The sequence below is a fragment of the Sminthopsis crassicaudata genome, chromosome 2 (assembly GCF_048593235.1).
Source record: "Sminthopsis crassicaudata isolate SCR6 chromosome 2, ASM4859323v1, whole genome shotgun sequence".
Taxonomy (NCBI): Eukaryota; Metazoa; Chordata; class Mammalia; order Dasyuromorphia; family Dasyuridae; genus Sminthopsis; species Sminthopsis crassicaudata.
In genome coordinates, this window is record NC_133618.1 from 245,351,391 (window position 1) to 245,364,023 (window position 12,633).

The 12,633-nt window shown below is 30.6% G+C and overlaps 1 protein-coding gene across 5 annotated transcripts in view; it reads left to right on the top strand.

Moving 5' to 3' along the window:
• GNAS (GNAS complex locus) overlaps positions 1 to 12,633 on the top strand; it is a 286,023-nt gene that overhangs the window by 236,188 nt on the left and 37,202 nt on the right. The gene's annotated exons all lie outside the window — the stretch shown is intronic.

Below are 12,633 nucleotides of genomic sequence, written 5' to 3' on the forward strand. Positions count from 1 at the left end.
GAAATACAAATAAAAGAGAAAGTTGATACTTATAATTTATTGTTTTTAAAACTATATTTCAAACCTTTATTTGTTTACCAAATTGTCTAACAATTTGATCATTCAAGGGAAGTTGATCTTTTTTACAAGCTTTCCAATATCACTTAGAACTAGTTGTGAATTTTAGAACCTGAACTGTATAAAATATTTCCACTTGAATACAGTTTTTGAAGGACAATGTCATTTTATAATAGTAATAGTACCTCTTGTACTTGTGTGAAAGCAGAACATTTCATTTTAATTTGGAATAATAAATAGGAAAGTTAATTATTAATGCTGTTTAGAGAATGTGATATTGATTTGGTTATGTAATTGTCTGCCACATACCAGGTTGGATATTTTACCAAAGTAAACTTGCTTATAAATTTATTATATAAATCACAAAGAAGTTAAAGGATGTCATCTGCCTTTATAATTAAGTAACTTTTTCATAGAACTTATTTTGAGATACTGAAAGGTTAGGTTGTTTGCTAGAAAGTGTCTTGTGCCAAAACAAAGTATTTATTTTTTAAGAAAATTACAGAGTGTTTTTGCATGTGCTTTGTTATTGTTGTTTTGGACTTTAGTGTTGTTTGCCAAGTAATGAAGAAAGAAAATATTAGCAAAACATGCTTAGTGAATTTGTTGTATTTTTTAAATGAACATTACTATAAATACATTTACAAAAATCACAGTAAACATGTTTTTTTTTTGTTGTTGTTGTTTTTAATGTCATTTATATGCACAAGCTAACTTTATTTCTCATTTTCTAGAATTAAGGAGAAGAGAGGGTTTAAGCAGTTAATCATCAATCTTTTAGGATGTGTTATGTGTAGCAAAGCTTGCCTAAAGATATAAAGAAAAAACATGGTTTTTGTCAATTCAGTTTTCCTTGAGCATTTTTTTTAACATCTGCTATATGCTTAGAGCATTTATAAGGTAAATAGTCTCTCAATTACAGTCCAGATAAAAAGATGATGCATAAACAATGAAAAAAAATTAAGCAGTAGTACAAGTCAGTTTATGATTATGTACTATAAAAAGGGAGTAATACAGATAAAACATTAGCAGTTTTCAGAAGGAGAGAGGATTTGAAGGTACTGGAACTTTTTTGAAGGTTATTTTTATATAGATAGAAAAGAGAGGTTTTATGTTTCGTACAAGGAAGACAGCCAAAACAAAGGAACAGAAATGAAAATGACCAATGCAGTGAGACCTGTCTAGTTGAAAAAAAAAAGTTCAGATGAATAGAATGAAGCAAAATTATGGAGGACTCTAAATTTATGATCCTGAGTAGTCTAAAGTAGTAGGTCACTCTTCTGAAAACAACAATTCTTTCTTTAACCTAACTCTTAGGGAAGGAGCTAATTTTGAAGCATAGAATACTTTGTAGGGAATTGTAAACATGAATAAAATACTATAATGAAAAAGATTTTAAGTAGCCAGAAAGTGGCCTAAGGTAATACATGCCATTTAGAGAAGATGGGAGATTTTTTACAAATAAAGAATCCAAACACAAAAGTATTTTCTTCGAAGAAGATTATGAATTGTTTTTGTCCTGTAACTGCTTAAGTCATTTGCCTCTGAACTTAGCTTTGAATTCAGCTGGTCTGTAGTAAGTTAGTTTTTGAATTTTCCCCTCAATCTCATGATGCCATCAACTCTATTCTGTTCTTTGTTTTATACTCCCCAAAAGGAGAATTATCCTTCTGTTCAGAGTCTTTGGCATAAAGTGAGGTGAGCCATTGATCAGTTTATTAACAGGCAGCATGCTGTTGCTAATAAGTGTTATCTTGCTCAGAGAATCACCTCAGTTTTCCCTTTTGTTAATTTCAATGGTGATACTGCTATTTTAAAAAAAACAAAACCTTTCTTCAGTCATACAATTTGAAGGAACAGCTCAGTGACAGTAATTACATGCAGAAAAGTAGCATCAGAAAATTCTACAAATAAAAGTCTAAAATTGTACATGATAAAATAAATCCACTTCCTTAGAAAGATCTTCCTTAAGCCTTACATTCTTTTAAAATTTTGATTTATTTGAAAATAAATTATTGGAATGGTGACAATAAGAGCTATAAATTAAATATAGTTAATGGATAAGTTATTACAAAATGTACATTTCATTTTCACTTGATAGAAACTTTAAAATCGTGAAGCAGGCAACTTTTGAAAGACTAAATTGAATTGCCTTGTTTAAATGAAACTACATTTCCATTTTAAATAGTAAAGTTAAGTGTTAATTCCAGAAATATTTTTCCATAAAAATAAATCAGGAAAATCAAATAAAGGATAATAACTGGACCTGTACTTTCATTGGAATAGAAATTCTCATATGAAAAAATTCTCTAGAATTAATGAACGTCATCAGAGTTAGCTAGTAGACTAAGTGTTTAGAGGACAGAGCCTGGATCAGGAAGACCTGAATTCAAATGTGGCCTCAGAAACTTACTAGCTGTTTGATCCTGGGAAGATCACTTAACATCTGCCTTGATGCACTTGAGGAAGAAATGGCAAATCATTCCAGTACCTTTGCCAAGAAAACTCCATGGATAGTATGGTCCGTGGGGGTCATGGAAGAGTCTGGGAAGACTGAACAATCTTGTAGATAATTACCATCTCTGCACCCTATAGCTGTAGAGAGTAGCCTAGGACAGTAATGTTAAAAATATAGAAATGGATTCCTGTTGCATATGTTGACTTAGAAAACTACAGAGTAACATTATTTAACTTTTGTTTTGATTTATTTTATTAAACATTTCCAAATTGCATTTTAATCAGATTCTGGCCATACTCTGTAATTCTGCTAAACACATGAAGGATGAGTTTCACACTTTTAACAGTAAGAGGTTGTGCTTTATCTAGGTTCACACTAACTGGATGTATAAGAAGCAAGATTTAAACCCAAGTCTTCCTGACTTTTAGACTTGCTCTTCATCCACTACTCTCATCTTGCCTCTCCACAACTTTGGTTTATTTGGAAAACCAAAAAGCAATAGCTGTTTTCAGCTATTTTTGCTAATTTCAATAATTTGCTAATTTTGCCATTTCAGCTAATTTTACATTATGTCCTCTTTCTAGTACAGATTTTCATTTTTTTTTAAACCAAGTATGTAATAAACTTTGCCTTACCCTTTGTATGAACAAGTATTAATTTTATTCGGTATTTCATGTTTTCAAGTAATTTTAAGGTTCATATAGGTTAGGTAAAAAAAAAATTGTGACTTAATTTTTCATTTTGATGAAGAACTAGTGGAGAGGGAAAAATGGAAACAGTTTCTAATAGAAGTTTGCTTTGTATTCCAGAAATCATATTTGCCTAAAAGATTTGTAGTCAGTTTTCTTGTAAAGTAAGGATTTTGACTTATAAGCAAAATTTGTATTTGTAATCACAGATAATATTTCAATTGATTTTCACTTTGTTATTAATAAGATTAAAATGGTCATCACAGTTTGTGATAGTTAATGAGCATGTCAGTTTGGAGAAATGTGTTTTAAATTATGTTTAACTTTAAGAAACCAAGTTGGGGGGATAATTGGTTAATATTTTAAAATTAATTGTTAGGAACAACTTAAATTAAGACCTTTCTGAGTAAGAAGGCAGGATGGGAAAATATCATGAAGTTAATAAAAATTCTAGATGATTTACTGGCATTTCATTTTACCCAAATATATTTTAAGATAGTAGAACATTATTATCAAACTGATGAGACACCAGTAGGATGTTAGTTCCTTGAGAGCAGGAGCTATTTTCTTTTTGGTTTTGTGTTTTTCATTCCTATTCATACCTATTGCAGAGCCAGTACTTAATAAAATGCTTGTTAGGTTGAATTAAATTGAATTCTAAAAAAAGAAAATGTCTCCAGGATAAATAGCATTTGCAGGGTGGTTTTTTTTTTTTTTTTTTGTTTTGTTTTGTTTTGTTTTGTTTTGTTTTGTTTTTTGGTTTTGGTTTTGTTTTTTTTTTTTTTTTTTTTTTTTTTTTTTAACATTTATTTTTAATACGGCTTCAAGATCTTTTTGAGGAATTCCCTAGAACTAAGGAAGGTCATCTGGAGCACCTAGAAGGCTGAGTATTTAGAATAATGAGCCTGGAGCCAGGAAGACCTGAGTTCAAATCTGGCCTAAGAAACTTTTTGACCTTGGGCAGGTCACTTAACCTTTCTTTGTCTTAATCTATTGAAGGAGGAATAATAATTAACAAAACTAAAATGAAGTGGAAAACTGTGGAGAGAATATTTCAGGACATTAGAGACTTTAAAAATATATTACCTATCTCTAAAATCAAAATATATTTTAGAATTAGCAGGATATTATGGTATACTTTTAATTTAAATAGATCTCAAAGAATTAGACATATCAAATTAATTACAGTTCTTCTGTTCACATAACTCATTTTAAGTAAATTATAAATTTATATATGCTGTATTATGCTGTTGTAGTAAATTTTATTTTGTTATATAAATTCATATATTTTCTGTGAAAATGAAGAAATAACTAAAAATAAGTACAAAAAACAATTATATAAGTTAATACTTATGTCCTTAAATTCATTATTATTTTGGCAATAGTCTCCATGAAGACAATTGGAGCTTTTTGATATAAGAAAAGGAATTAATTCCTGTAAAATTATAATAGAATATATGGGAAAAACAGACAAAAATCTTACTCTGTGTATATACATTTAATATGTATTTCTATATACTTTTATCTGCAGATTTATACACATGTGTGTATAGATATAGATGTATGTGTGTGTGTGTGTGTATTCTCAGTAGGTTAAGTATCTTGTATCCCCTTATGAGTGAAGTTCTTCTTCCCAAAAAATGAAGATATAAACTGCATTACTCAGAATTTTAGGCTGGAAGAAGTTTCCCTACCTTAAACTGTAACAAGTTCTGATGATATGAGCAGGCTATGGTGTATTTACATAAGGAAATGTAGCTATAAAAAAAAGTATTTGATATCCAAAATTCAATTTTATTTTATATCCACTGGGTTAGCTTATTTATCAGATTTTTCTGGTTCAGATATTGCCAGCATAACCTGTTAGCTAATTATCAAGATTTAGAGGTAACTAAGTGGTGCAATGAATAAAGCACTGGATCTGAAGTCAGGAAGTCCTGAGCTCAAATGTGGCCTTATATACTCACTAGCTGTGTGACCCTGGAACCTCTCTTTACCTTATTTCCTTTAAACTCTACAATGGGGATAGTAATAATGTCTATCTCTTGAGACTATTGTGAGAATCAAATGAGATAATATTTGTAAAGTGCTTGGCACAGTTCTTGTACTTAACAAAATTAAATGTTACATACATGTTAGGTATAATTGTTTTCTTCTTGTTGTTGCTGCTACTGCTTTAGCTTACAATAAGTTGATCTATACTTATGGATTTTTCTGAAATATCAGAAATTGTGTGAATAAGCTTTTAAATATTTTTTATGGTTCCTAGAACAGTATGGTTGCCAAGATTTCTATTAGCCTTAAAAACAAACAGAAAAAGCATGTTAATTCTTAAGGCTGCTGATCTGTTTCAGATATTCAATTTGTCAGCCATTATTCTGTTTTCAAAATCTAATACCAATGATGATATTTTCTTAATGCATTATTTAAGCAATAGCTTTTTACACAATCATTTTTTGATGGAAAATTAGTGTATCATATCTCCAGCCCTCCTGTCTCAAAGGAAGAAATAGTCATAAAACTAATCCTACTTGCTACCTGTCATCCCTTATATGTCATGTAATTTTAATATCTCTCCATTGATTTCTTCTCTCATGCCTATTTTAATAAATACACAGTTAGTTGTTCCTAAATCTAAAAGGAAAAAAAAATCCCTGCTATCTAGCTACCATCCTATGTCTTCTAGTTCTTTTACTACCAGTTTTGGAGAAGAGAAAACTTAAACAGTTATTGTTCTTATCATATAAAATTTGTGTCTTCCCTAGCATAGTCTTTTGCATATAATAGATACTTAATAAATTTGGTGAATTTAAAATTTTTGATACCTGAGATGCATTTGTTAATTATGAAGGAAAGCTGTATTTAATAATTGAGTAACAGTGATGAATCTGGACCATTTAACAGAGTGGGCAAATAACTGTCTACAATTGCTGACTGGTGAAGCAAGCTGACAGAAATAAATCGCTTTAAATTTTAAAAGAAAGAATACATGTCAATCAGATGGGGTGTTTAGGAAGAAAAGATGATAACACATTTCTATAAATCTTTTACTATTGGGCAAACCTCTTTTGAGTAAATTATTATTAACATCAAAGGGGTTTTGTAATGTTTTGGGGTTTGAAGCAGTCAGCATCTGTCATACTCAAATAGAAGTATTTGAAGGACTTTCACTATTTTTAAAAAATCTATTTATATCTAGCATAATACATATTCCATGATAGTGTTGAGCAACTTGGTGAGCACATATGTCCTTGTTTATACCTCCTTTACTTCTAAAAGATTACTAAACTACTATCTCTGTGGTTGTTGTATTTCTCAAGAAATTTTCTACGTCATTAATAATACATGAGAGATTACATGTATAAGGACAGCCCCAAGGGCCACAATTTGTTCTAACAATTATTTGCAATCATTGACTCTTTTATTCTTCATATTTTAGAATCTCTTGTGGTTTTAAAGATTCAATCTACTATGGAGAATATTTTCCAAAACCCTGCTTATTCCCTCTCATATTTTCTATTAATTATATTCTTGATATATGCATGGTCCATTCTTATAGAAGTTTTTTAAAAGATTAGAAAGTAGGCAGAAGCACCTGTGTTTATAGATTTTTCTCCTTACTTTTAAATTTTTCTGTTATTATTTCTTTCCATTTCATCCTTATTTAATTCCATTTTACCAAATATAAAAGAAAAATTTTTTAGAATTCAACTTACACATTTAGCAACATAGCACAAATTTCAGCCCTAACCTAACAAAAATCTACAGGGAAGATGAGATTATACATTAGTCTTCAATTAGTTTACTGGTTGATTATATGAAGTGAACTATAAAGAGAAAATGCCTCTCCTGTATATGTCTAAAGAACAATATGGCAGAGTGGAAAGCATACTGAATTAGGAGTTTGGAGAATTGGGTTCAAATCCTAGTTATGTAACAATGGGCAAAAATCATTGAAATCTCTCAAGTCTGTTTAGTTACCTGTTAATGTGAAGTCAGTAATCCTTTGACTAGTCATCACATAAAACTGATGTGAAATAAGCTTTGGAAATCTTAAGGAGCTACATAAATAGGAGAAGGATTTTTTTATTAATGCTTTTTATTTTCAAAACATGCATGGATAATTTTTCAATTGACTCTTGCAAAATCTTGTGTTCCAAATTTTTCCCCCTTTCCCCTACCCCCTCCTCTAGATGGCAAGTAATCTAGTATATATTAAATATGTTTAAAAATATGTGCTAAATCCAATATATGTATACATATTTATACAATTATCTTATTGCATAAGAAAAATCAGATCAAAAATGAAAAAAAATGAGAAAAAATGCAAGCAAACAACAACAGAAACGAGTGAAAATTCTGTGTTGTGATCCACTCTCAGTTTCCATAGTCCTCTCCCTGGGTGTAGATGGATCTCTTCATCACAAGATCATTGGAACTGACTTAAATCATCTCATTGTTGAAGAGAGCCACGGCCATCAGAATTGATCATCATATAATCTTGTTGTTGCCATGTACAATGATCTCCTGCTTCTGCTCATTTCACTTAGCATCAGTTCATGTAAGTTTTTCCAGGACTCTCTGAAATCATCTTGCTGATCATTTCTTACAGAACAATAATATTCCATAACATTTACGTACCATAACTTATTCAGCCATTCCCCAACTGATGGGCATCCACCCAGTTTCTAGTTTCTGCCACTACAAAAAGGGTTACCACAAACATTTTTGCATATGTGGGTCCCTTTCCCTCTTTTAAGATCTCTTTGGGAAACAAACCCAATAGAAACATTGCAGTATGTACATTTTGATAGCCCTTTAGGCAGAGTTCCATTAGTTCACAACTCCACCAACAATGTATTAGTGTCCCAGTTTTCCCACATTCCTTCCAACATTCATCATTATCATCATCATCATCATCATCATCATCATCATTATTATTATTATTATTATTTTTGCTGAGGCAATTAGGGGTAAATGACTTGCCCAGGGTCACACAGCTAGTAAATGTTAAGTGTCTGAGACATCTTAGTCCTGAGATGTATGTAGTGGTATCTCAGAGTTGTCTGAGGCCAGATTTGAACTCAGGTCCTCCTGACTTCAGGGCTGATGCTCTATCCACTGCGCCACTTAGCTATCCTGTTATCTTTTCCTATCATCTTAGTCAATCTGAGAGATTTGTAGTGGTATCTTAGAGTTATCTTAATTTGTATTTCTCTGATCAATAGTGATTTTCATATGACTAGAAATGGTTTCAATTTCTTCATCTGAAAATTGTCTGTCTATTCATATTCTTTGACCATTTATCAATTTTATCAATTTATTTTTTTTCAATTATTTTTATTCAATTTATTATTGTAATCATTTATCAATTTTTATTTTATTTTATCAATTTTTTTTCAATTATTTTTATTCAATTTATTATTGTAATCATTTATCAATTTTATCAATTGGAGAATGGCTTGAATTATATAAATTTGAGCCAATTCTATATATATTTTGGGAATGAGGCCTTTATCAGAACCCTTGAATGTAAATTTTTTTTCCGGTTTATTGCTTCCCTTCTAATCTTGTCTACATCAGTTTTGTTTGTACAAAAACTTTTTAACTTAATATAATCAAAGTTATCTATTTTGTGTACAATAATGAACTTCAGTTCTTCTTTGGCCACAAGAGAAGGAATTATTTTCACAAGTTGGTTAGAGGATGCAGAGACAGGATAGAGGCATGGCACCTGTCAAAGAAAAGCTAATTTGCATAGGCTACAAAGCATGTAAGAATTGTTTTGGGTGATGGATATGTGAAGATATACAAGATAAAATAAAATTTTTATTTATTTTAATAACTATCCATTTATTAATATCCATTCTTGCCTCCATTACCTGGGATTGTGTAGAGTATATTGAGTAAATTCCCTCTTAGGATCCCTTACATGTTAGGTTTTAAGAGAGTTGCTTGGCGTCTTGAGAATTGAAATGACTTATCTAGGGCCACACAGTATGTTAGAAGAAGAATTTGAACCAAGATTCTCTTGACTTTAAAGCCTAAAACTCCCTGTCTGCTGTGTAATACTGCTTCTTTAAATGTCATTTTATTATATATGTATTTCGTGTTTTAAGTAGCGTTAAAACATTGATAAGGGACAATTTCCTCACTAGAAATTCTCTACACCAATGAAATCATGTGCCTGGACCTCCACCTTCCCTCCCCCCCCCAAAAAAAAAAATCACTTTTACCTATTTGTAGAGACCAAAAGAAGAATAATCATATGCCTCAGCTTATTCTTCTACCCCCAAATACTTTGCCAGTGTCCTTAGGTTTTCTCCAAAGTTTAAACTAAAAGCTGGAAGTACTAATTATAGCGATTCAAAACAAATGGAAATCCTGGAATTGTTTGTATTTTGTCTTCTGGATCATAATCAGAAGTACAGGTACAAGATTAACAAACTAAGTATTCTATTTTGAAAGATTTGGGGCTCAGAATTTTCATGCATATACTGGTATAATTAACACAGTTTTTAACAGCATATTTATTTCTAGGCCAAGAAAGTTGAAGTGTTGATTCATATCAAGATTTGTATTTTTAACATAGATGCACTGACAGTTTTAGTGCTTAGTCCTCCCTGTGTAATGTTAACCAATTAGTAAATGAAACCAGTTGTGATTTAGTCAGTGTATTCAGAATCAGGGTTGGGATAGGAATTTGTGATTTCATTTGTATAGAAAATTCCCAAATGAAGAAACTTCCCTATGTCTATGCAGATCTGAATTAATTGGTTAAGTGACTTGGTAAGTGGTGAGACTTATATTTAGGTATGATTGTTGTAAGTCCAGTTCATTATTAAAATCTCAATGTTCATTTTCTGTCATTTATAGCTTGCATTTAAATCTTTCTACATACTTTTTATTATAGTTGGAAATCATGGGCTTCTATCTGTTTTAATTTGCTTATTATCACAATTTGGAAGTCCCAGCTTTGGATCACTATAGCTCTTTAAAGAAGGGTGCTCTAAAATAATAATAGAAATGCTACATATAAGAACATTATCTTTTTCAATTAGTTCCCTTAAATTAACCTTTAGTTGCAAAGCTGTGAAAATCTACTTCCTTGAGAAATTTTTTCTAGTAAAATATTTTAAGGTTTAAATTATGAAATAACTTATTCAGAGAAGTAAAGTCTGTCTTTGTAAAGTGATTTGCCTTTTGTATAAATTCTTGGAATAAATAATAATAATGACTGTTTTCTTTACTTTAGCAATTATCTTATTAAAAATACCGATCACAGATTTGGACTTAGAGTAGAAGAGGGATCTCTACTTGGAGTAGAAGAGGGATCTCTAAGGTTGTCAAGTCTGATCTTTTTGTTTTAAAAATGAAGTAATAGATCTAAAACAATCAAATGACTTACTCAGTAAAATAGCAAGTCCTTGCAAGTCAATTTTTTAAAATCCACAGTGATTTAAAATAATTTAGGAAATCACCCATACATTGTAAAGAAATCTTGAAATAGAAGTATTATCCATTAAATACTTGGTCAGATATTTCTAAGTGGCAACATAAGACACTTTTCATTTAATTTAGTTTATTTTGTCATGATAGTTTATATTTAAGTGGGACTTTAAGGTGCTTACAAAGAGCTTTCCCCACAAACAATCCTGTGAGGTAAGTCATATGGTTATTATTATAATCATCTCTTTTTCTGAAGAGGAAAGAGAGATTCAGAGATATTAAGTGACCTACAATCATATAACCAATTAGTGGACAGACTGGCAATTGAACACTTTTTCCATTATGACTCACTGTCTCATATAATTGTAGGATATATTAGATTTAGACATATGCAAATGGATCTCTGATTTCATTCATTTGAATGTTCCCTCTGATAATTCCATACTTACCAATCCCATATTACTTTTGATTGTGTTTTTTTCATGTTTTCTGCTGGCCACAGAAAATCCATCCAAAATGTTAGAAGCCTATCTCTCTTATGATATCATGAGGATACCGTGATTGTCCTCTTGTAATCCTCACATTCACCATGTGATTAGTGTGCCTTTTAACTTACATTTTCCTGATGATATCTTTTACTGTTTTTTTTTTTTTATTCTGTATTGGTTATATGTTCCAATCTGTTCATATCCATATCTCTCCATTACTCTCAGTTGTTTGATGGCAATCCACAATACCAATTTCATTAAAGTGAAATGGATTTATAACTGATATTCATTAAAATTCAAACATTCTTTAAAGGAAGAATAAATATAACAACAAAAATGTCTTATTTTGGCACCTTTGTAGAAAAAATAAAATATTTTGTTTTAACTTTTCTGTCAAAAAATTGCTTATCTCTTACGTACCTTATTTATAATATGAATTTCCTTTTATTAATTATACTACATATTTTTTTATCCAAACCTGTTATTTCATTAGTGTAGGGAACTCCAAAGAAGGAAACTTTTTGTAGATCTATGTAGATTTACAAACTCCTCTGTAATTTGCATTCTTAGAAAATTACCAAATAATAAAAATTATGGTGATAAGGAGAAATAGGATTTATACAAAGATTATTTATGTACAGTTATAAGAGTTTAGAAAGTGTGTGTGTCTTGTCTAGGATCACACAAACTTGATTCCTCATTCCATGTAGGACTATTTCTCAATCTCAGTATAAAATGTTCTTATTTTCTCTATCAACTTTTAAGTACTGGTAATAGGATTATAGATTTAGAGTTGGAAGGGATTTAAGATTCCATCTAGTCTAGCCTCTCATTTACTTTTTTTATCCAAAGATGCATTTAATCATATAGATCACTGGGGAAAATTAATCCTACAATATTGTTCAGTGGGATAAAAAACTATCCTGTTAAGTGTGTATGAACATGACACAAGTCTAAACTAGGCCTGCAAAGTACTGGGAGTTTTCGCTTAAAAAAAAAAAAAAAATTAACATTTTAATTCCGAACATAAACTGCCCCCTCCTCTCAAAAAAGAGCTTTTCCATTTACAAAAGGAGGATTGTATTTGAAAACTTCAATTTCTTTCACATCACTTTTTTATTTATTTTTGCTGAAGCATTTGGGGTTAAGTGACTTGCCCAGGGTCATGCAGCTAGGACATGTTAAGTGTCTGAGATCAAATTTGAACTCAGGTCCTTCTGATTTCAGAGCTGGTGCTTTACCCACTTAGCCACCTAACTGCTCGCATTTTTTTTAAAGTATAAAATGTGTTGCTTCCCAAATTGTTCTGCTTATCTGTGTTTTCTCCTGAACATCCTTCTTTTTTCCTCTATTCACTTTTTAAAATGTTTCAATAGGCTTCTTTTTTTCTTTTCTTTTATTTGACATTACCATCGTTACTGTCATCACCATTGTCTCCAAGTAAAAACAAGAAAATGTGGAGGAAAATCTTTGTAACAAAACAGCATAGTGA